We start from the raw sequence: 25,318 nt of genomic DNA, 5'->3' as shown, positions 1-25,318 counted from the left end.
TTTATCTCTGAACTAATCTCCCGATATCTTCCCTCATGTAATCTCCGGTCCTCCCAAGACCTCTTTCTCTCCTCTACACTTATTTGTTCCTCACCCAACCGTCTCCAAGACTTCCCCTGAATATCCCCCATCCTCTGGAATTCTTTGCCTCAACACGTCCGACTATAAACCACATTCGGATCCTTCAGACGGAACCTGAAAACCCACCTCTGCAGGAAAGCCTACAGCCTGCACTGACCCTGCTGCCTCCTCATCACTACCAGAGATACTGCCTCACCAACACCGGAGCTCCTGCAATCCTCAACCTATTGTCTCCTTCCCCACCATCCTGTAGAATGTAAGCTCGCAAGGGCAGGGTCCTCGCCCCTCTGTATCAGTCTGTAATTGTTAGTTTGTTTACTGTAAGTGATATCTGTAATTTGTATGTAACCCATTCTCATGTACAGTACCATGGAATCAATGGTGCTATATAAATAATAATAAAAATAATAATACAGTAAGTGGGGGAAGGTCTTTGTCTCTCTACAGGAAATGGGAACAGGTCTTTGTCTTTCTATGGGAAGTGGGAGCAGGTCTTTGTCTCTCTACAGGAAGTGGGAGCAGGTCTTTGTCTTTCTACAGGAAGTGGGGGCAGGTCTTTGTCTCTCTACAGGAAGTGGGGGCAGGTCTGTGTCTCTCTACAGGAAGTGGGGGCAGGTCTTTGTCTCTCTACAGGAAGTGGGAGCAGGTCTTTGTCTTTCTACAGGAAGTGGGGGCAGGTCTTTGTCTCTCTACAAGAAGTGGGGGCAGGTCTTTGTCTCTCTACAGGAAGTGGGCGCAGGTCTTTGTCTCTCTACAGGAAGTGGGAGTAGGTCTTTGTCTCTCTACAGGGAGTGGGAGTAGGTCTTTGTCTCTCTACAGGAAGTGGGGGCAGGTCTTTGTCTCTCTACAGGAAGTGGGCGCAGGTCTTTGTCTCTCTACAGGAAGTGGGAGTAGGTCTTTGTCTCTACAGGAAGTGGGGGCAGGTCTTTGTCTCTCTACAGGAAGTGGGCGCAGGTCTTTGTCTCTCTACAGAAAGTAATTGAGAGTACTTGCCTCTCTATATGAAGTGGGTACAGGCCTTTCTCTCTTCGCACAACTGCTGCCCACAGACATAACAAAAAGATGGACTTTCAGATCACAGCAGACATGACACTAGATATTGGCAGGAGCAATGCATGCGGCAAAGCAAGGGAAAAGAAACTGCAACTTTATTGCAGTTCTGCATTGTAATATAATATGCCTGCCAGTGCTACAATGATAGGTAGCCCAATAGTCCCTGTTCACTTACATGGCAATTATGGGGCTTTTGTTATACCCTAGGCTACAATGGCATCCCATCAGTACCCAGCGTGTGCCCCTTTCTCAGAGTGTCAGCCTTTCTATGGCATAAAAAAAGGAGTTATCCCACATTTTTCACCTATACACAGGATAGATGATAACTATATGATCAATTAGGCTCCAACCTGTGGGACTCCTACCAATCCCAAAAACAGGGGTGCAAGAAAGGAGAGAACGCGCTCATGCGTGACCACTGCACCATCCACTTCCATGGGTGAATGGGAGTCGTAGTGTTAATATCTACTTGTATTGCATGTGACTACCAGTTCCATAGACGGTGAAAGGAGAGGTAGTCACATTCAGGAGGGGCACCGCTGCTCCATTCACACAGGGGACACGAGACCCCCTATTTCCATGATCAGTGGGGATCCCATAGTTACCAACTGTAGTATTAGCAATTCTCGGACACATTTTTCCCACACCGCGCCCCACCTGAGATCAACCTCCAAATCCTGTGGTACTTACCCAGAACCCCACTCATAACATTTTGAAAAGCAGTCCCAAAAAGTTAGGGGTGTCCCGTGTCAAAAAAAGCAGGATTTACTCAAAGCATGAAATGTTGAAGACTCTATGGGTTAATCCTCTGATGAGGGCAGTTATTTAGTGTCTCCATCCCCGAGCACCCGTCACATTTTACACCCGCGGTCCCTGACGCGACTCACACGTGCACAACGGCGCAGTGTCGCCCATGTAGATGAGGAGACGTCTGTTGGCTGCTGTGGGGTAAATCATTCTCTTCTCCACATCTTCCCAGTGCTGAGCATGGTTTCTTTCTCCTTTTTGACAGATGAAGTAAATAATTTTAGGAACATTACTTGTTCACTATGACACCCAAATTAAACAATACAAACTGGGACGCAGAATCATTCTCCCACTTTAATGGACGGTCAGTGAAATCGGCCAAAACTTTATCTGTAAGAATGGAAAATTATCGTCAAATTATCAAGAATGCAAAAAAATAAGAAAATGTTAGATTATAAACATTCCTAAAGGCAATGTGTCATCAGAAAATACAAAATCAGGGGGTTTAGACATATTATTTAGAAATGTTTGAGGTTTTCTTGTTATATTATTTTTCATATCACTATGCATATAAAAATATTGCAAATTTTACGCTGATCACTAGGCCTACACCACAGTCTTCCAATGGACATTTACAGCAATAGACTGAGTCAGACCCTGTGGGTACAGAAGTCGTGTCTGAGCAGGCCGGTAAAGGTCATTGTGAAGGAAAAGGGGAGAAGGTGAGCTGTGACATCACTCATTGTGAATGGTGGATCCTGTGTTATCTACTGTATATAGAGGTGTTATCAGTCATTGTACAGGAGGAGGTGAGCTGTGACATCACCTAATATGAATGGTGGATCCCGTGTTATCTACTGTATACAGAGGTGTTATCAGTCATTGTACAGGAGGAGGTGAGCTGTGACATCACCTAATATGAATGGTGGATCCTGTGTTATCTACTGTATATAGAGGTTTTATCAGTCATTGTACAGGAGGAGGTGAGCTGTGACATCATCTATTATGAATGGTGGATCCTGTGTTATCTACTGTATATAGAGGTGTTATCTTGTCAGACATTGTACAGGAGGAGGAGGTGAGCTGTGACATCACCTATTGTGAATGGTGGATCCTGTGTTATCTACTGTATATAGAGGTATTATCAGTAAATTGTACAGGGGGAGGAGGTGAGATGCAACATCAATTATTGTAAATGGTGTAATCATGTGTTATCTACTGTATATATCCTGTTTGTGATGATAATGAGACTGCTGAAAATTCGTCTATACAGCACAGGAGATGTGGGAGTCTAATGTTAAGTCTAGTGACCACTTGGTTGCTGATCCTATTTCCATTTCACCTCATTTTGAGCTGGGTGCGAAACGCGTGAAAAAAACGCATATTTTTTTGTGTAAGTCCGTGTTGCGCAAAAAAAGTGATTTACACCCAAATTTGGGCATAATCGATGGAAATAGAAAATTGTTTAGGCAATGGCTTTCCTCTAGGTGACACATCTGGGAGTATTTACCCAGTTATATGGGAGTCCCACAGATGAAAGCCCCAGCTATCAGATATTGGTGGCATGCGCTGTTGATGGACCAGACATGCAGACGCCCAAATCATCCAGTTTTTCAAGTGGTGGTAAAGTCGGCGTCATATACCGTACTTATCTCCACGTGGATTTTGAATAGGGAGCTAGAAATAATGTCCTGTGAATGTTTCACACATATCATGGCCGGCCAATCTAACAATGTGGTCTTTGGTCCAAGAAAGGCTTTTTGGCTTCTCCACAAGTCTCAGCACATAAACACAAAATAAGAAAAAAACTGTAACGAACATTAATGCGCTGAAACCGACCAGCCAATAATAAATCTGCCAAAAAGTTTATAGAAGAAGTAAATATAAAAAAAAAGAACTAAAACTAAACAAATATAAAAGCGGTGAAGGAACCCTGAGGGACAGCCGCCCGTCCACACGTATCCGCCACGAGAAAACCTGTGATGCGCTGAGATGAAATAACAATAAGATACACAGCAGCTGCAAAGTAACTCGGCCTCAAAGGAAGCTGTCTTCAAAGTCAGTTTACACAATGACTTCTGATTATCCTGAATAGTGGGGCTATACGGGGTGAGAATAAAAAAAACACTGCCACACCTGCCTAAAGGTTGTGAGTGATACTACGGCTCTGCCCAATTTTGATCCATGTACAGCCCCTGTACTTACAGACCGGCTGTACGCACGTCCCAATCCTTTGGCATTTTCATAGAACTTTATAAGCACCAGCTGTCAGTGTAGACAGATTTTAGCCATTGGATTGTGTAGGTGACCCTGAAAACTGTAAAAGAGTATGCTAAAAAAGAGTCCATCAGGAGCGATTTAGGGGAACAACCAGAAGTATTGAAGTATAGGTCTCTGATCAAGAATTAAAATGACACCTATATCGCCCTGATCCGTTGCTTCCTTGTGGAGAAATCTGTACTTTTATCTGTACGTAAATTAGACTGCAAGTGCACTGGGTGGTGAGAGGGCACCTGCAGTGCACGACTTCTAATTAGACTGCAAGTGCACTGGGTGGTGAGAGGGCACCTGGAGAGCACAACTTCTAATTAGACTGCAAGTGCACTGGGTGGTGAGAGGGCACCTGCAGAGCACAACTTCTAATTAGACTGCAAGTGCACTGGGTGGTGAGAGGGCACCTGCAGTGCACGACTTCTAATTAGACTGCAAGTGCACTGGGTGGTGAGAGGGCACCTGCAGTGCACGACTTCTAATTAGACTGCAAGTGCACTGGGTGATGAGAGGGCACCTGCAGTGCACGACTTCTAATTAGACTGCAAGTGCACTGGGTGGTGAGAGGGCACCTGGAGAGCACAACTTCTAATTAGACTGCAAGTGCACTGGGTGGTGAGAGGGCACCTGCAGAGCACAACTTCTAATTAGACTGCAAGTGCACTGGGTGGTGAGAGGGCACCTGCAGTGCACGACTTCTAATTAGACTGCAAGTGCACTGGGTGGTGAGAGGGCACCTGCAGTGCACGACTTCTAATTAGACTGCAAGTGCACTGGGTGGTGAGAGGGCACCTGCAGTGCACAACCTCTAATTAGACTGCAAGTGCACTGGGTGGTGAGAGGGCACCTGCAGAGCACGACTTCTCTTCCTTTCTCCCTACCCCTTCTCCAATGGCAGCAGAGACAGAGGTTGTTATCTGGAGATAATGTCCCAGACAACGGCGTCTGCTGATCAAGAAGCTGGGAACAGCACAGCGTGGGGAGAACTGAAAAGGAGCCACGGTTTGAGGGTGCACTTGCAGCATCCAGTGCACTTGCAGTCTAATTTACATTTGGATAAAAATACGGATTTCTCTGCAATGAAGGAACGGACTATATAGGTTTAGTTTTAATTGTTGTATAGTTCTCTATATATCACTACTTCTTGCTCTACCCCCTCAAATGCTGCTGACAGGTTCCCTTTAAAAGAAAGACACAACTCATTATTTGTCATTATATATATATATATATATATATATATATGTAAAAAATAATAATAAAAAAATGGATAAATACTGCGTGCAGAATTATTCAACCCCGTGAATTATGATAGCTCATAAGGTGGGGGTGAATACTTATGCAAGCATCATTTTTTTTTTTTTTTTAATTTTAAAACAATCTGATGAAAAGTGATGATATACAAGTTTGCCAATGTAGTTAAACAGAACACTGGTGTGCAAAAATCATACAAATCTGTGAAAAAAGAAGGGGAAAAAAACACAAGGGGGTTGAATACTTTTGCAAGATCTCCTATATGCATGGTGAGTACTGGATATGTGACCCCGTGTACTTTTTTTAGTGGTTTTTTTTTCACCTTTCCACAGCTGTTAGTTGTGGTTGCCTGTATCCTCTATTAGTAAGTGGTAACGTTTCTGTGTGGACGGCTTGAAGTGGGTTACATTATGCTGCTAATTCTGCGAGGCGACAAGTAAAATAAGTACAGTCCCACAGTGAATGTCACGCAGCAGAAACCACAAACATAAAATCGGTATAGAACTGATGTGACGGTGACACCTAATGGCTTTCCAAAGTAGCAGCCAATGAATAGTAGTAATTCAATCAAAAAAAAAAAATATATATATATATATATACAGTTAGGGCCAGAAATATTTGGACAGTGACACAATTTTCGCGAGTTGGGCTCTGCATGCCACCACATTGGATTTGAAATGAAACCTCTACAACAGAATTCAAGTGCAGATTGTAACGTTTAATTTGAAGGGTTGAACAAAAATATCTGATAGAAAATGTAGGAATTGTACACATTTCTTTACAAACACTCCACATTTTAGGAGGTCAAAAGTAATTGGGCAAATAAACATAACCCAAACAAAATATTTTTATTTTCAATATTTTGTTGCAAATCCTTTGGAGGCAATCACTGCCTTAAGTCTGGAACCCATGGACATCACCAAACGCTGGGTTTCCTCCTTCTTAATGCTTTGCCAGGCCTTTACAGCCGCAGCCTTCAGGTCTTGCTTGTTTGTGGGTCTTTCCGTCTTAAGTCTGGATTTCAGCAAGTGAAATGCATGCTCAATTGGGTTTAGATCTGGAGATTGACTTGGCCATTGCAGAATGTTCCACTTTTTGGCACTCATGAACTCCTGGGTAGCTTTGGCTGTATGCTTGGGGTCATTGTCCATCTGTACTATGAAGCGCCGTCCAATCAACTTTGCAGCATTTTGCTGAATCTGGGCTGAAAGTATATCCCGGTACACTTCAGAATTCATCCGGCTACTCTTGTCTGCTCTTATGTCATCAATAAACACAAGTGACCCAGTGCCATTGAAAGCCATGCATGCCCATGCCATCACGTTGCCTCCACCATGTTTTACAGAGGATGTGGTGTGCCTTGGATCATGTGCCGTTCCCTTTCTTCTCCAAACTTTTTTCTTCCCATCATTCTGGTACAGGTTGATCTTTGTCTCATCTGTCCATAGAATACTTTTCCAGAACTGAGCTGGCTTCTTGAGGTGTTTTTCTGCAAATTTAACTCTGGCCTGTCTATTTTTGTTATTGATGAATGGTTTGCATCTAGATGTGAACCCTTTGTATTTACTGTCATGGAGTCTTCTCTTTACTGTTGACTTAGAGACAGATACACCTACTTCACTGAGAGTGTTCTGGACTTCAGTTGATGTTGTGACCGGGTTCTTCTTCCCCCAATTAAGTATGCGGCGATCATCCACCACTGTTGTCATCCGTGGACGCCCAGGCCTTTTTGAGTTCCCAAGCTCACCAGTCAATTCCTTTTTTCTCAGAATGTACCCAACTGTTGATTTTGCTACTCCAAGCATGTCTGCTATCTCTCTGATGATTTTTTCTTTTTTTTCAGCCTCAGGATGTTCTGCTTCACCTCAATTGAGAGTTCCTTTGACCGCATGTTGTCTGCTCACAGCAACAGCTTCCAAATGCAAAACCACACACCTGGAATCCACCCCTGACCTTTTAACTACTTCATTGATTACAGGTTAACGAGGGAGACGCCTTCAGAGTTAATTGCAGCCCTGAGAGTCCATTGTCCAATTACTTTTGGTCCCTTGAAAAAGAGGACGCTATGCATTACAGAGCTATGATTCCTAAACCCTTTCTCCGATTTGGATGTGGAAACTATCATATTGCAGCTGGGAGTGTGCACTTTCAGCCCATATTATATATATAATTGTATTTCTGAACATGTTTTTGTAAACAGCTAAAATAACAAAACTTGTGTCACTGTCCAAATATTTCTGGCCCTAACTGTATATATATATATATATATATATATATATATATATGTATATATTTAATAATGTTGCTGCCTCCATCCCCTACAGCAAGTTAAAACTACTTTTGGTGCATATACAAATGTGTCTAGGAACCGTCTCCATTCTCCAGCTCTGTAACATGCCATCTGTAACAGTCCCCCCTTCATCAGCATTCTGCCAGCACTTTATGTATTAGACATTTCTTTCTCTCACTTTCCAGCATGTATTGACTAACGACTTTGTCCAATCTCTTGCTTATTCCTAAGTAAAAACCCACATCTCTTCTATGTCTGGACAGCGAGAACAGAGAAAAATATACCAGGCTGCAATCGTGCAGCATTGCTCGGGTTTCATTCTGCCTGCGGTTAAGGCAGCATGGAGCAGCTGACAGGTTCCCTTCAACTCTTATGGAACTTTTATTAAATTAAATTGATTTAATAAAAAATATATACTATATACATATTATTTTTGATGTCATAAGGGGGAGCAGTCTGTGTAACAGAGGTCATCAGGGGGAGCAGTCAGAGTAATAGAGGTCATCAGGGGGAGCAGTCAGTGTAATAGAGGTCATCAGGGGGAGCAGTCTGTATAAAAGAGGTCATCAAGGGGAGCAGTCTGTGTAACAGAGGTCATCAGGGGGAGCAGCCAGTGTAATAGAGGTCATCAGGGGGAGCAGTCTGTATAAAAGAGGTCATCAGGGGGAGCAGCCAGTGTAACAGAGGTCATCAGGGGGAGCAGCCAGTGTAACAGAGGTCATCAGGGGGAGCAGCCAGTGTAACAGAGGTCATCAGGGGGAGCAGTCTGTATAACAGAGGTCATCAGGGGGAGCAGTCAGAGTAATAGAGGTTATCAGGGGGAGCAGTCAGTGTAATAGAGGTCATCAGGGGGAGCAGTCAGAGTAATAGAGGTCATCAGGGGGAGCAGCCAGTGTAATAGAGGTCATCAGGGGGAGCAGTCTGTGTAACAGAGGTCATCAGGGGGAGCAGTCAGAGTAATAGAGGTCATCAGGGGGAGCAGTCAGAGTAATAGAGGTCATCAGGGGGAGCAGCGAGTGTAATAGAGGTCATCAGGGGGAGCAGTCAGAGTAATAGAGGTCATTAGGGGGAGCAGTCAGAGTAATAGAGGTCATCAGGGGTAGCAGTCAGAGTAATAGAGGTCATCAGGGGGAGCAGTCAGAGTAATAGAGGTCATCAAAGGGAGCAGTCTGTGTAATAGAGGTCATCAGGGGGAGCAGTCTGTGTAATAGAGGTCATCAGAGGGAGCAGTCTGTGTAATAGAGGTCATCAGGGGGAGCAGTCTGTGTAATAGAGGTCATCAGGGGGAGCAGTCAGAGTAATAGAGGTCATCAGGGGGAGCAGTCAGAGTAATAGAGGTCATCAGGGGGAGCAGTCTGTGTAATAGAGGTCATCAGGGGGAGCAGTCTGTGTAATAGAGGTCATCAGAGGGAGCAGTCGGTGTAATAGAGGTCATCAGGGGGAGCAGTCTGTGTAACAGAGGTCATCAGGGGTAGCAGTCTGTGTAACAGAGGTCATCAGGAGGAGCAGTCAGAGTAATAGAGGTCATCAGGGGGAGCAGTCAGAGTAATAGAGGTCATCAGAGGGAGCAGTCTGTGTAAAAGAGGTCATCAGGAGGAGCAGTCAGAGTAATAGAGGTCATCAGGGGGAGCAGTCAGAGTAATAGAGGTCATCAGGGGGAGCAGTCTGTGTAACAGAGGTCATCAGGGGGAGCAATCTGTGTAACAGAGGTAATCAGGAGGAGCAGTCTGTATAAAAGAGGTCATCAGGAGGAGCAGTCTGTGTAAAAGAGGTCATCAGGGGGAGCAGTCTGTATAAAAGAGGTCATCAGGGGGAGCAATCTGTGTAACAGAGGTCATCAGGGGGAGCAGTCAGGTCATAGTGTCCCCATGAGGCACCAATGCAATAGAATAAACAAAAAGTGTGAATAGGTGCAAGCTGTAGTGACTACAAAATAGGTATAAAAAAGCACAGCAGCACTCTGTGAATGCCAAGACATATAGAGCCATTGTAAATATCAACTTCCAACCGCATTGTCACTCCGCAAGATGTACATTCAAAAAAAGCGAAGGTTCTTAGCCCATAAATTGGCCAATTCATGGGTGCCCATCCACCACGGCAAGGAGACACTTCTCTGATGGGTCCCATCATAACCCTTCCGTATCCTACTGTACATGTCACTTTCAGGCTAAAAAGCCTACAATAATGGACAAACATGTCTCTCCTGGGCTGCAAGCCTACAAATTGAATGGGCAAGTAGGCTTTTTAGCCTGAAAGTGGCATGTACAGTAGGATAGGGAAGGATTATGATGGGACCCATCAGAGAAGTGTCACCTTGCCGTGGCTGATGGGCACACATGAATTGGCCAATTTATGCTCTAAGAACCTTTGCTTTTTTTGTAAGTACATCTTGTTGAGGGACAATGCGGTTGGAAGTTGATATTTCCATTGACACTATATGTCTTGGCATTCAGAGTGCTGCTGTGCTTTTTTATACGTAAGTAATTAGTTAGCAACGTATGGTTATATATAATTAACAAAAAGTGTCTGTACAGAAGGTGTCCATATATTCAGCCCACAATAAAGATGCATATTCAGTAACAAAGAGGCTCACCCACGAAACACCCGACGCATTTCACGTGACGCCAAGTTTTGCACCAGGATCCATGACACTTTAGCACCAATTGTGCCATTTATTTATGACATACACCTACCTCATTTTCCATTCGGCAACCCTCCTAATTAGCCAAACATTTTTTTTTTCTATTGCCTCTTATCGTTTTTGTAGAAAACTGACAATTTTATAGAACTGTTAATTCTTCATCCAGAAAAGACGAAGCAGTGAAGGAAACATCCAGGCGTGATTATCCACATGCAGGAGCGCACCGCTTGTGTGTAGGATGTTAATGTAATGACTGACTAATGCTGGGAGATGCTGTGATTACTGGCGTGGTTTCTATGGCTGGGAATTGAAATCCACTGGACTGCCGGAGGCAAAGTGTTTGCAGACACAGCCACGCTGAGCTCCAATTATGCCCAGTGTGGCTGCCTATCTGTCTGTAATCATATAACGGGCAGAGGAGGAAGGACGGCTTTACATCCAGCCGACACGAATGCCGCTACGTTTGCTTTACCTCCTGAAGACCAACGTTGTCATTACTAATTATCCAAATCATTATTTGGCTTCATTAGTCTCTGCTTAGTGCAGATTGCCGCACATAACGCGATCTCAGCTTCTAATTAATATTTGCCCATCCAACGGTGATAACCTATTAGTACTCCATGATGTACATGTAATTTATTGGCGGGATCGAATTCTGGCAAGATCTCATACAAATCCGTCATGGTCATTGTGCGGCAGCTGTGCATGCGTGATCACCCGTGATTGATACCCATAGCGACTAATGCGCGGGATCGGCAAAAACACAGATTTTGGCACTTTATTGCCCCCACATTCAGCCCAGCATTGGTATGGGGGTCTAACAAAGTGGCTGTTAGGGTGTATCAATAGGATATGCCATAATCGTCTGGTAGTTGACATCCATGTTGATGACAGGGGTACTGGTCACCATCCTGTGCCATCTGGCTAGCACATGTTTTTTTAATGGCTTTTAAAGAATTGAATTGAGATATCTGACACGTCTCCATTCAGTCCCTGTCTTTTAGTATTATTCATCATTGTTTCATTTGCCATTAATAAAAGCTTATTTTTAATCTTATATTTCTGAGTTGGAATCACTTGGAAATTTTTGCTGAACCTTTCTCCTGACTGATAAGTTTCATCAATGAGATCCGTTTGCTGTGTTGTCAGCTGTTTATGGGCTCCCGCTTTTGCTATAAAACGCAACTAAGAAAATCCAACTAGAACAGCTAAACTTTATATGTGGTTAATCAAAATCCCTGTACATGATCGCAGCTGTGCCCTACATCCTATGTAAAAAGAGGGTAAATGTGAGTGGCTAATTATGAATACAACCATATCCCCAATAATAACAGGGTGTTCTCACTTATACGACCACATTATTTTAGTTTTGTTGTTTTATTTTTCCCCTCAAAATAATTTCAGTTTGTTTCTCCATGGATTGGCACAGATTATAGATGACATTTTTACAAATGGAGAATATTTATGAATTATACTATGAAAGATAGGTTGTGTCTCACCAACATGTTGGGTTTCTATGAGGAGGTAAGTGCAAATCTGGATGTTGGTAATGCGGCTGATGTGATTTATCTGGACTTTGTATAGGAATTTGATACTGTACCACATAACAGCCTTATACTGAATCTACAGAGGCAAGGACTGGGGGAAACAATATGCAGATTTATCCTAAGTCATATTGCAAGACTCGTTAAAGGGTTGATTGTGACTTGTAAGATCACTACTGCCAACAGGTGGCGCTATAGAGTTCAAGTCCTCTTTCTCTCTGAAGAGGCAATTTGGAAATATGCAGATGGGTAAGGAATTGGCTAAAAGACAGGAAACAAACAGTTGTCCCCGTGTTGCAATCGCCATTATTCACCAAATAACGATGACCTCAAAAAAGTCAGATTTCCCATTTATTCCTCTCTCCTCTGATATGATGATATCAGAGGAGAAAGAAATGGGGTCCCCTGAGCCCACCCCCGGTGGCCCTTGGCATCTTCTTCTGGGGAAAAAATGGTGGGCGCATGCGCAGTGCACCCGCCAAGATCTGCCGGACGGCACTCGGCAACAATAGGAAATTTTTCCTATTTATTCATTTTGATCACTGTGATAGACTCTATCACAGTGATCAACATAAAAACATAGTAAATTAAATGTCCTTTATCACCCCCTTAGTTAGGTAAACATAAAAATAAAAAATAATTAATAAATGTTTTTTTTTCTATTTTTCTATTAGGGTTAGGGTTGGGGTTAGGGTTAGGGTTGAGGTAAGAGCTAAGGCTTGGGTTGGGGCTATGGTAGGGTTGGGTCTATGGTTAGGGCTGGGATTAGAGTTAGGGGTAGGGTTGGGGCTAGGGTTAGAGCTAGAAATAGGGTTGGGTTAGGGTTGGGGCTAGGGTTAGAGCTGGGGTTAGGGGTTAGAGCTAGGGTTAGGGTTGGGTTAGGGTTTGGGCTAGAGTTAGGGCTACGGTTGAGGTTAGGATTCTGCTGTGGTTAGGGTTGGGGTTAGGGTTGTAGTATTGGGGTTAGGGTTATGGTTAGGGTTGGGATTAGGGTTAGGGGTGTGTTGGGGTTAGAGCTGTGTTAGGGTTGGAGTTAGAATTGGGGGGGGTTCCACTGTTTAGGTACATCATGGGGTCTCCAAATGCGACATGGCACCGCCATTGATTTTAACCAATTTTGCATTCAAAAAGTCGAACAGTGCTCCCTTCCTTCTGAGTCCTGTCAGGTGCCCAAACAGTGGCTTTCCCCCACATACAGGGTATCGGTGTACTCAGGAGACATTGCATAACAAATTTTGTTTCCATTTTCTAATGATACCCTTGTGAAAATTAAAAAGTTTGGATCTAAAGTAAATTATTTGTGAAAAAAGTTAAATGTTCATTTTTTCCTTCCACATTGCTTTAGTTCTTGTGAAGCACCTGAAGGGTTAATAAGCTTCTTGAATGTGGTTTTGAACACCTTGAGAGGTGCAGTTTTTAGAATGGTGTCACTTTTGGGTGTTTTCTATCATATTGACTTTCCAAACTCAGTTTAAATGTGAGGTGGTCCTTGAAAAAAATGGTTTTGTAAATTTTGTTGGAAAAATGAGAAATCACTGGTCAACATTTAACCCTTATTATGTCCTAACAAAAATAATTTGTTTCCAAAATTGTGCTGATGTAAAGTAGACATGTGGGAAATGTTATTTATTAACTATTTTGTGCAATATGACTCTCTGATTTAAGGGCACAAAAATTAAAAGTTTGAAAATTGCAACATTTTTCAAATTTTTGCCAAATTTCCATTTTTTTCATAAATAAACGCAAGTCATATCGAAGAAATGTTATCACTAACATGAAGTACAATATGTCACGAAAAACAATCGCAGAATCAGTGGGATTTGTTGAATCGTTCCAGAGCTATAACTTCATAAAGTGACAGTGGTCAGAAATTGTAAAAATTGGCTTGGTCATTAAGCACCAAATTGGGTCAGTCACTAAGGGGTTAATTGAAAGAATAGAAAGAACACAGACTCCTTTAATTAAGCTAAGTTAAACCATACTCACATCATCACCCATTCGACAGAAGCCATGGTCTCCTGTAGCAGAATTTAACCCCTTCATGACCCAGCCTATTTTGACCTTAATGACCTGGCCGTTTTTTGCAATTCTGACCAGTGTCCCTTTATGAGGTAATAACTCAGGAACGCTTCAACGGATCCTAGCGGTTCTGAGATTGTTTTTTCGTGACATATTGGGCTTCATGATAGTGGTAAATTTAGGTCAATAAATTCTGCGTTTATTTGTGATAAAAACGGAAATTTGGCGAAAATTTTGAAAATTTCGCAATTTTCACATTTTGAATTTTTATTCTGTTAAACCAGAGAGTTATGTGACACAAAATAGTTAATAAATAACATTTCCCACATGTCTACTTTACACCAGCACAATTTTGGAAACAAAATTTTTTTTTGCTAGGAAGTTATAAGAGTTAAAATTTGACCAGCGATTTCTCATTTTTACAACGAAATGTACAAAACCATTTTTTTTAGGGACCACCTCACATTTGAAGTCAGTTTGAGGGGTCTATATGGCTGAAAATACCCAAAAGTGACACCATTCTAAAAAATGCACCCCTCAAGGTGCTCAAAACCACATTCAAGAAGTTTTTTAACCCTTCAGGTGCTTCACAGCAGCAGAAGCAACATGGAAGGAAAAAATGAACATTTAACTTTTTAGTCACAAAAATTATCTTTTAGCAACATTTTTTTTATTTTCCCAATGGTACAAGGAGAAACTGAACCACGAAAGTTGTTGTCCAATTTGTCCTGAGTACGCTGATACCTCATATGTGGGGGTAAACCACTGTTTGGGCGCACGGCAGGGCTTGGAAGGGAAGGAGCGCCATTTGACTTTTTGAATGAAAAATTGGCTCCACTCTTTAGCGGACACCATGTCACGTTTGGAGAGCCCCCGTGTGCCTAAACATTGGAGCTCCCCCACAAATGACCCCATTTTGGAATCTAGACCCCCCAAGGAACTTATCTAGATGCATATTGAGCACTTTAAACCCTCAGGTGCTTCACAAATTGATCTGTAAAAATGAAAAAGTACTTTTTTTTTTCACAAAAAAATTATTTTCGCCTCAGTTTTTCATTTTCACATGGGCAATAGGATAAAATGAATCCTAAAATTTGTTGGGCAATTTCTCCCGAGTACGCCGATACCTCATATGTGGGGGTAAACCACTGTTTGGGCACACGGCAGGGCTCGGAAGGGAAGGCGCGCCATTTGACTTTTTGAATGGAAAATTAGCTCCAATTGTTAGCGGACACCATGTCGCGTTTGGAGAGCCCCTGTGTGCCTATGCATTGGAGCTCCCCCACAAGTGACCCCATTTTGGAAACTAGACCCCCCAAGGAACTTATCTAGATGCATATTGAGCACTTTAAACCCCCAGGTGCTTCACAGAAGTTTATAATGCAGAGCCATGAAAATAAAAAATAATTTTTCTTTCCTCAAAAATGATTTTTAGCCTGGAATTTCCTATTTTGCCAAGGGTAATAGGAGAAATTGGACCGCAAATGTTGTTGTCCAGTTTGTCCTGAGTACGCTGATACCCCATATGTGGGGGTAAACCACTGTTTGGGCGCACGGCAGGGCTCGGAAGGGAAGGCACGCCAATTGGCTTTTTAAATGGAAAATTAGCTCCAATCATTAGCGGACACCATGTCACGTTTGGAGAGCCCCTGTGTGCCTAAACATTGGAGATCCCCCACATATGACCCCATTTTGGAAACTAGACCCCCAAAGGAACTAATCTAGATGTGTGGTGAGGACTTTGAACTTCCAAGTGCTTCACAGAAGTTTATAACGCAGAGCCATGAAAATAAAATAAAAATTTTATTTTCTCTAAAATGATTTTTTAGCCTGCAATTTATTATTTTCCCAAGGGTAACAGGAGAAATTTGACCCCAAAAGTTGTTGTACAGTTTCTCCTGAGTACGCTGATACCCCATATGTGGGGGTAAACCACAGTTTGGGCACATGTCGGGGCTCAGAAGGGAAGTAGTGACTTTTGAAATGCAGACTTTGATGGAATGGTCTGCGGGCGTCACGTTGCGTTTGCAGAGCCCCTGGTGTGCCTAAACAGTAGAAACCCCCCACAAGTGACCCCATTTTGGAAACTAGACCCCGAAAGGAACTTATCTAGATGTGAGGTGAGCACTTTGAACCCCCAAGTGCTTCACAGAAGTTTATAACACAGAGCAGTGAAAATAATAAATACGTTTTCTTTCCTCAAAAATAATTTTTTAGCCCAGAATTTTTTATTTTCCCAAGGGTTACAGGAGAAATTGGACCCCAAAAGTTGTTGTCCAGTTTCTCCTGAGTACGCTGATACCCCATATGTGGGGGTAAACCACTGTTTGGGCACACGTCGGGGCTCAGAAGGGAAGTAGTGACTTTTGAAATGCAGACTTTGATGGAATGGTCTGCGGGCGTCACGTTGCGTTTGCAGAGCCCCTGGTGTGCCTAAACAGTAGAAACCCCCCACAAGTGACCCCATTTTGGAAACTAGACCCCCCCAAGGAACTTATCTAGATATGTGGTGAGCACTTTGAACCCCCAAGTGCTTCACAGACGTTTACAACGCAGAGCCGTGAAAATAAAAAATCATTTTTCTTTCCTCAAAAATGATGTTTTAGCAAGCAATTTTTTATTTTCTCAAGGGTAACAGGAGAAATTGGACCCCAGTAATTGTTGCCCAGTTTGTCCTGAGTACGCTGATACCCCATATGTGGGGGTAAACCACTGTTTGGGCACATGTCGGGGCTCGGAAGTCAAGTAGTGACGTTTTGAAATGCAGACTTTGATGGAATGGTCTGCGGGCGTCACGTTGCGTTTGCAGAGCCCCTGGTGTGCCTAAACAGTAGAAACCCCCCACAAGTGACCCCATTTTGGAAACTAGACCCCCCAAGGAACTTATCTAGATATGTGGTGAGCACTTTGAACCCCCAAGTGCTTCACAGACGTTTACAACGCAGAGCCGTGAAAATAAAAAATCATTTTTCTTTCCTCAAAAATGATGTTTTAGCAAGCAATTTTTTATTTTCTCAAGGGTAACAGGAGAAATTGGACCCCAGTAATTGTTGCCCAGTTTGTCCTGAGTACACTGATACCCCATATGTGGGGGTAAACCACTGTTTGGGCACACGTCGGGGCTCGGAAGGGAAGGAGCACCATTTGACTTTTTGAATAAAAGATTGGCTGGAATCAATGGTGGCGCCATGTTGCGTTTGGAGACCCCCTGATGTGCCTAAACAGTGGAAACCCCTCAATTCTAACGCCAACACACCCCTAACCCTTATCCCAACTGTAGCCGTAACCCTAACCACAACCCTAACCCCAACACACCCCTAACCCTAACCACAACCCTAATTCCAACCCAACCCTAACCCTAAGGCTATGTACCCACGTTGCGGATTCGTGTGAGATTTTTCCGCACCATTTTTGAAAAATCCGCGGGTAAAAGGCACTGCGTTTTACCTGCGGATTTACTGCGGATTTCACCTGCGGATTCCTATTGAGGAATAGGTGTAAAACGCTGCGGAATCCGCACAAAGAATTGACATGCTGCGGAAAATACAACGCAGCGTTTTCGTGCGGTATTTTCCGCACCATGGGCACAGCGGATTTGGTTTTCCATAGGTTTACATGGTACTGTAAACCTGATGGAACACTGCTGCGGATCCGCAGCGGCCAATCCGCTGCGGATCCGCAGCCAAATCCGCACCGTGTACACATAGCCTAATTCTAAAGGTATGTGCACACGCTGCGGAAAACGCTGCGGATCCGCAGCAGTTTCCCATGAGTTTACATTTCAATGTAAACCTATGGGAAACAAAAATCGCTGTACACATGCTGCGGAAAAACTGCACGGAAACGCAGCGGTTTACATTCCGCAGCATGTCACTTCTTTCTGCGGATTCCACAGCGGTTTTACAACTGCTCCAATAGAAAATCGCAGTTGTAAAACCGCAGTGAAATGCGCAGAAAAACCGCGGTAAATCTGCCATAAATCCGCAGCGGTTTAGCACTGCGGATTTATCAAATCCGCTGCGGAAAAATCCGCAGAGGACCAGAATACGTGTGCACATATCGAAACCCTAACCCTACCCCTACCCCTAACCCTACCCCTAACCCTACCCCTAACCCTACCCCTACCCCTAACCCTACCCCTACCCCTAACCCTACCCCTAACCCTAACCCTAACCCTAGTTCTAACTCCAACCTTAGTGGAAAAAAAAAAAAATTCTTTATTTTATTATTGTCCCTATCTATGGGGGACAAATGGGGGGGGTCATTTACTGTTTTTTTATTTTGACCACTGTGATAGATTATATCACAGTGATCAAAATTCACATTGGAACGAATCTGCCGGCCGGCAGATTCGGCGGGCGCACTGCGCATGCGCCCGCCATTTTGGAACATTGCGGCGCTCGGGGAAGAAGACGGACGGACCCCGCCAGGATCGGTAAGTATAAGGGGGGGAGATCAGGGCACAGGGGGGGGAGATCAGGGCACGGGGGGGCGTCGGAGCACGGGGGGGAGGGATCGGAGCATGGGGGAGAGTGATCGGTGTGCGGGCGGGTGGATCGGTGTGCAGGGGGGGTGGATCGGTGTGCAGGGGGGGTGGATCGGAGCACGGGGGGGGATCGGAGTGCGGGGGGGTTTGATTGGAGCACGGGGGGTGTGATTGGAGCACGGGGGGAGCGGACAGGAGGACGGGGGAGCGGAGCACAGGACGGAGGGGAGCGGGCCACAGATCGGGGGGCTGGGGGGGCGATCGGAGGGGTGGGGTGGGGGCACATTAGTATTTCCAGCCATGGCCGATGATATTGCAGCAACGGCCATGGCTGGATTGTAATATTTCACCATTTTTTTAGGTGAAATATTACAAATCGCTCTGATTGGCAGTTTCACTTTCAACAGCCAATCAGAGCGATCGTAGCCACGAGGGGGTGAAGCCACCCCCCCTGGGCTAAACTACCACTCCCCCTGTCCCTGCAGATCGGGTGAAATGGGAGTTAACCCTTTCACCCGATCTGCAGGGACGCGATCTTTCTGTGACACAGCATATGCGTCACAGGTCGGATTGGCACCGACTTTCATGACGCATACGCTGTGTCACAGGTCGGGAAGGGGTTAAAATAATCAACAATATTCCATACCTGTCCGCCAAGAAGATAATAATCCACTTGTCCTGCGATGGGTCTTGGGAGTTCACAGCCAATGAACACAGTTCAACTCACTAACGTCAGTGCGAGAGCTGTGGAAAAAGTTGTAACAGTGCTCACGCTGATGTCAGTGAGTTGAACTAAACTCATTGGCTGTGAACTTCCAGGACCTTTCTGAGGGCACAGCGAGCGTGAGAATTTTCTCACGCTCATGTTGTCATCAGCAGGTCATGGCCTAATACTGAGCAGCACACGCTGCTCAGTGTCTCTGCTGGATGGCAGGCTATATAGTTGCATCATGCAACAATGCAGCCTGTCATCTAGATGTAGCAGAGCTAGACCCCTCCCAGGACAAATGAATTATTATTTTCTTTGCGGACTGTTAAGGAATATTAAAATAACTAGATGTTGGCCCGATTCTAACGCATCGGGTATTCTAGAATATGCATGTCCCCGTAGTATATGGACAATGATGATTCCAGAATTCGCGGCAGATTGTGCCCGTCGCTGATTGGTCGAGGCAACCTTTATGACATCATCGTCGCCATGGCAACCATTATGACATCTACGTCGATACTGTGCCCATCGCTGAATCAGAAACGTGGGATGTCTACGTCCTTTATGACATCATCGTCGCTGTGCCCGTCCCTGATTGGTCGAGGCCTGGTGGCCTCGACCAATCAGAGAGGCGGGATTTCCAGGACAGACAGACAGAAAGACAGACAGACGGAAAAACCCTTAGACAATTATATATATAGATTCTGTTGCAGGAGACCATGGCTTCTGTGGACTGGGTGATGACGTGAGTATGGTTTAGTTTAGATTAATTAAAGGAGTCTATGTCATTCTTTCAATTAAAGGACTTTATTCTGGGTGCATGTTTATTTACAATATAACTATAGGATTAGTAATGGATAGGTGTCTTATAGACGCCTCTCCATTAGTAATCCATTGGGCTTGATGTCAATGGACAATACAAAAGGGACATCATCCCCACAAATACGAGGGGCGATCCAAAAGTAATGATAATCGGTTATTTCTATTGCACACAGAAATTAAAATAAAATGTTTTCTTCTCTCTTAGGTACCCACTAGTCCAGGAAAAAAAAATCACTTAAATAGACCACGATTCCCGGGAGCTACATTCATTTGAATATGAACTGCCGAGGAGTGAACATCAAAATGGAAAAAAACGAGCTCAGAGTTGTCATCAAAAACCTCTGCTTGAAAAAATGACTACCAAAGACATACACAGCGACTTGGTGGAAACATTGGGGGACTCTTCTCCTCCATATTCCACAGTTGCATGCTGGGCCAAGGAATTTAAGCTGGGAAGAACATCGACGGAAGATGAACATCGTCAAGGACGCCCATCTACGTCCCTCAATGAAGAAAACGTGAAAAAAGTTGAAGAAGTTGTATTGGCAGATCGAAGAGTGACTATCAGGCATGTAGCTCAGGTCCCAGGGATCTCATATGGCAGTATTCAACGAATCCTTGCAAAAGAATTGCATATGAGAAAGGTCTCCGCGCGTTGGGTGCCAAAAATGTTAACTGATGAGCAAAAGAAGAAACGAGTTGACATTTCAATAGCAAATCTCGAAAAGTTCCAAGCAGACAAGGAAAATTTTTTGTCACGTTTTTTGACCATGGACAAGACCTGGATCCACCACTTTGATCCCGAAACTAAACAACAATCGATGACGTGGAAACGAGCCGACGAACCAACGCCGAAGAAATTCAAAGTGTCAAGCTCAGCAGGGAAGGTTATGGCGTCCGTTTTTTGGGACGATGAAGGAATTATTATGGTGGACTATTTGGAGAAGGGAGCCACTATTACGGGCTCCTACTATGTAGAACAAATAAGAAGATTGTGGGAGGCTATCAAGGAGAAAAGGCGCGGCAAACTGCGGGCTGGAGTGCTGTTTCACCAAGATAACGCGCCGGCTCACAAAGCTGCAGTTGCCATGGCTACCATTCAAGAAGCGGGCTTTGAACTGGTGGAACACCCCCACTATTGGCCAGATCTAGCCCCCAGTGACTTCTTTCTCTTTCCTCGACTCAAGGAACACCTCCGGGGCAAGAAATTTGATGACAATAGCGACGTGATAACCGCTGTTGGGGATTTTTTTGAGGGTCAAGATCAAGAATTTTTTTCTAAGGGAATTCTAAGTTTAGAAAAGAGATGGACTAAATGTATAGACTTGATAGGAGACTATGTAAAAAAATAAAAAATTTTTTTTACTATATTCATTGTGTTTAGTATCATTACTTTTGGATCGCCCCTCGTATGAACCCCACTTGCCACTGCCAAAGGCCAAGTGGGAAGAGCCGGGCAAAGCGCCTGAATTGGCGCATCTAATAGATGTGCCTTTTCTGGGGCGGCTGTGGGCTGCTATTTTTAGGCTGTGGTGGCCAATATCCATAGCTCCTTACCATCCTGAGAATACCAGCCCCCAGCTGTCTGCTTTTGCTTGCCTGGCTGTCAAAAATGGGGAGTGACCTCACGCCGTGTTTTTTTTAAATTGTTTATTTAAATTATTCAAAACTACGTTGTGGGGACCCCTCTATTCTTGATAACCAACCTTGCTGAAGCTGACAGCTGAAGGTTTGCCTGACTGGTTATAAAACATACAGGAGTACGTCACATCATTTTTTTAATTACTTATTTGTGTAACAGGCGTCGGTTTATGAATACTCCCATCAGCCACATGCTCTTGCTGTTAACAGTTGAATACAACTCTTAAAATTGTCCCTTGTTAGCGCTGATCGCAGCACGAGGAGTGGACAGTGATGAGAGCTGTCTTAACTTCAGCACCCTGCGGCGGGGAACAGCGCAAACAGTACCACTCATTCGTAGGCGCCAGTGCGTGTCACAGGGATGTCATCCGTGTGTGATGTGTGCAGGTGTGTGGGATGTTTCGCACTGCCCACTGTCTATGTATTTTATGAGTGTGTATTATTTATGTATTTTTGTAATAATAAAAAATTGTTTGTCTTTTACTCTTATAGCATTGACTCAGCGTTCTCTCTAATTCTTTCATATTAAAGGAGTTGCTATCATAATTATTTTGGGCGTTATGTGCATATATATGCATAAATAATTACAATGTTTGATTGGAGAATCTTTATGATGGTGATTTTGGTAATATATTAGTCACGTACTGATGGTGGTTCTAATGATGTATTCATGTACTGTCGGTTGTTCTGGTTATTTATTCATGTACCAATCGTGGTTTTGGTGATGTATTTATGTACTGATGGTAGTTCTGGTGATGTTTTCATGTACTGACTGGGGTTCTGATGATTTATTAATGTAATGATGGTGGTTCTGGTGTTGTTTTCATGTTGATTTCATGTACTTATGGTGGTGCTGGTAATGTTTTCATGTACAAATGGTGCTGGTGCTGTATTCATTTACTGATGGTGATTCAGGTACTGTATTTAAGTGCTGATGGTGGTTGTGCTGTATTCATGTACTCTTAGTGGTTCTGATGCTGCAACACTGTACTAATGGTGGTTCTGGTGCTGTTTTCATAAGAGACAGTGATTTGTTTTATTTACTGCAATAATGTGGTATCAGACAATCACAGGTTCAAGTCTTCTAAAGGTACAAAATTATAATGAATGAATACCATAAAAGCAAAATGAGAAAACAATGATGGAATTGGGTTTCTTCACTGCAGGTTGAAATTGCACTGCCAGCAAATAACAATTTAGAAATAACTTCTTGATAGTTCATTTTCCTCACCTTGACTTCTTCACTCCAGGTCATGAGTAGTCTCATGGATGACGCCAGTGTATTCAGTCACCCCAATGCTCAGCCTTTAGTAGGTCTGTTTTGTCATAACATTTCTTTTTCCCAGCTGGCTCTAGGGTGCTATCGCTTCAATACTACCATGTAATCTCTCATGTTAGGAATGGATTTGATTCCTTTTATCTCTTCACAATGTTTACTTTACCAAATTGCTTTTATTTTTTACACAACTTCTATCATATTCTATGAAAAACTCCCTAAAGGGAAACAATTCAGTGGGAAGCGCTCGAGGCATCAAAATCTCTCTGCTCCTAAAGTGATTCCCTTCTTTATTTGCTGGGATGTTCTTATTTCCCATTGTGCTTTGCAAACACTGCAAATAATATTGATTGCACACAGCAACATGACAGCTATTCCCAAGAAGAGAAGCTGATGGCAATTACTTCTGATAATGAATATGTATGTGTGAAAGAACAATTCCAGAAAGATATGAAAATTCTTCTGCCCATGCAAATAATGAAATATAATGATGTTTTATAGTTTTAGTAGATGGTGGCCCGATTCTAACGCATCGGGTATTCTAGAATATGTATGAAAGAACTTGTTCAGTAAACGTAAACATAGCATATAACAGCCCACGTAGCATATAGCACATCCCATGTAGCATATAGCACAGCCACGTAGTATATAACAGCCACATAGCATATAGCACAGCCACGTAGCATATAACAGCCCACGAAGTATATAGCACAGCCTTGTAGTATATAACACAGCCACGTAGTATATAGCACAGCCCACATAACATATAGCACAGCCACGTAGTATATAACACAGGCATATAGTATATAGCACAGCCACGTAGCATATAACACAACCACATAGCATATAGCACAGCCACGTAGCATATAACAGCCCATGTAGTATATAGCACAGCCACATAGTATATAACACAGCCCACATAGTATATAGAACAGCCACATAGTATATAGCACAGCCACGTAGCATATAACACAGCCCACATAGCATATAACATAGCCCACATACTATATAGTACAGTCCACATAGTATATAGCACAATTCATGTAGTATATAGTACAGTCCACATAGTATATAGTACTGTGCACTTAATATATAACACAGCCACGTAGTATATAGCACAATCCACGTAGTATATAGTACAGTCCACATAGTATATAGCACAGTGCATGTAGTATATAGCACAATCCACGTAGTATATAGTACAGTTCTTGTAGTATATAGTACAGTCCTGTTGTGAATTCTGTGGCAGAGTTCACTCCTGTGGTCACAAGTGGTACTTCGGCTGATTCTCTCTGGGAGCTTCCGTTTGTGGAGGAAAGTGGTACTGCAGCTTCTGAGTTTCCTTCCTCAGGTGATCTGGTGAGGTCGTTAGCTGCTTCTCTACTTAACTCCACCTAATGCTTTGATTCATGCTTCCTGTCAATGTTCCAGTGTTGGACTTGTTTTTCCCTGGATCATTCCTGTGGCCTGCTGCTCTGCATAGCTAAGTGCTTCTTTGCTATTTGTTGCTATTTTTTCTGTCCAGCTTGTCTATTTGTTTTGCTGGAAGCTCTGGGACGCAAGGGGTGTACCTCCGTGCCGTTAGTTCGGTACGGAGGGTCTTTTTGCCCCCTTTGCGTGGTTTTCTTTAGGGTTTTGTGTAGACCGCAAAGTTATCTTTCCTATCCTCGTTCTGTCTAGAATATCGGGCCTCACTTTGCTGAATCTATTTCATCCCTACGTTTGTCTTTTCATCTTACTCACAGTCATTATATGTGGGGGGCTGCCTTTTCCTTTGGGGTATTTCTCTGAGGCAAGGTAGGCTTATTTTTCTATCTTCAGGCTAGCTAGTTTCTCAGGCTGTGCCGAGTTGCATAGGGAGCGTTAGGCGCAATCCACAGCTGCCTCTAGTTGTGTTTGGAGAGGATTAGGAATTGCGGTCTACAGAGTTCCCACGTCTCAGAGCTCGTTCTGTTATTTTGGGTTGTTGTCAGATCACTGTGTGTGCTCTGATCGCTATGTACATTGTGTTCCTGAATTGCCTATCATAACAGTACAGGAAGCCAAAAGTACTAATGTTTCTCAATAGAGGGAAAAAAGAAGTTCTGAGACCATTTTTTTTCCTTTGCACTGTGTTTTGTCTTTTTTTTCCCCTAGACATTTGGGTGGTTCAGGACACAGGTGTGGACATGGATATTCAGGGTCTGTGCTCTTCAATGGTTAATCTCGTTATAAATGTACAAAAGATTCAAGACTTGGTGGTTCAGAAGCCTATGTTAGAACCTAAAATTCCTATTCCTGATTTGTTTTTTGGTGATAGAGTCAAGTTTATGAATTTCAAAAATAATTGCAAGCTGTTTTTGGCCTTGAAACCTCACTCCTCTGGTGATCCAGCTCAACAAGTGAGAATTATTATTTCTTATTTGCGTGGGGACCCTCAAGACTGGGCATTTTCCCTTGCGCCGGGAGATCCTGCATTGGGTAATATTGATGCGTTTTTCCTGGCGC

Source organism: Ranitomeya imitator, chromosome 6 (assembly GCF_032444005.1).
Source record: "Ranitomeya imitator isolate aRanImi1 chromosome 6, aRanImi1.pri, whole genome shotgun sequence".
Lineage (NCBI taxonomy): Eukaryota > Metazoa > Chordata > Amphibia > Anura > Dendrobatidae > Ranitomeya > Ranitomeya imitator.
Note: the sequence above shows the minus strand (reverse complement) of the source record.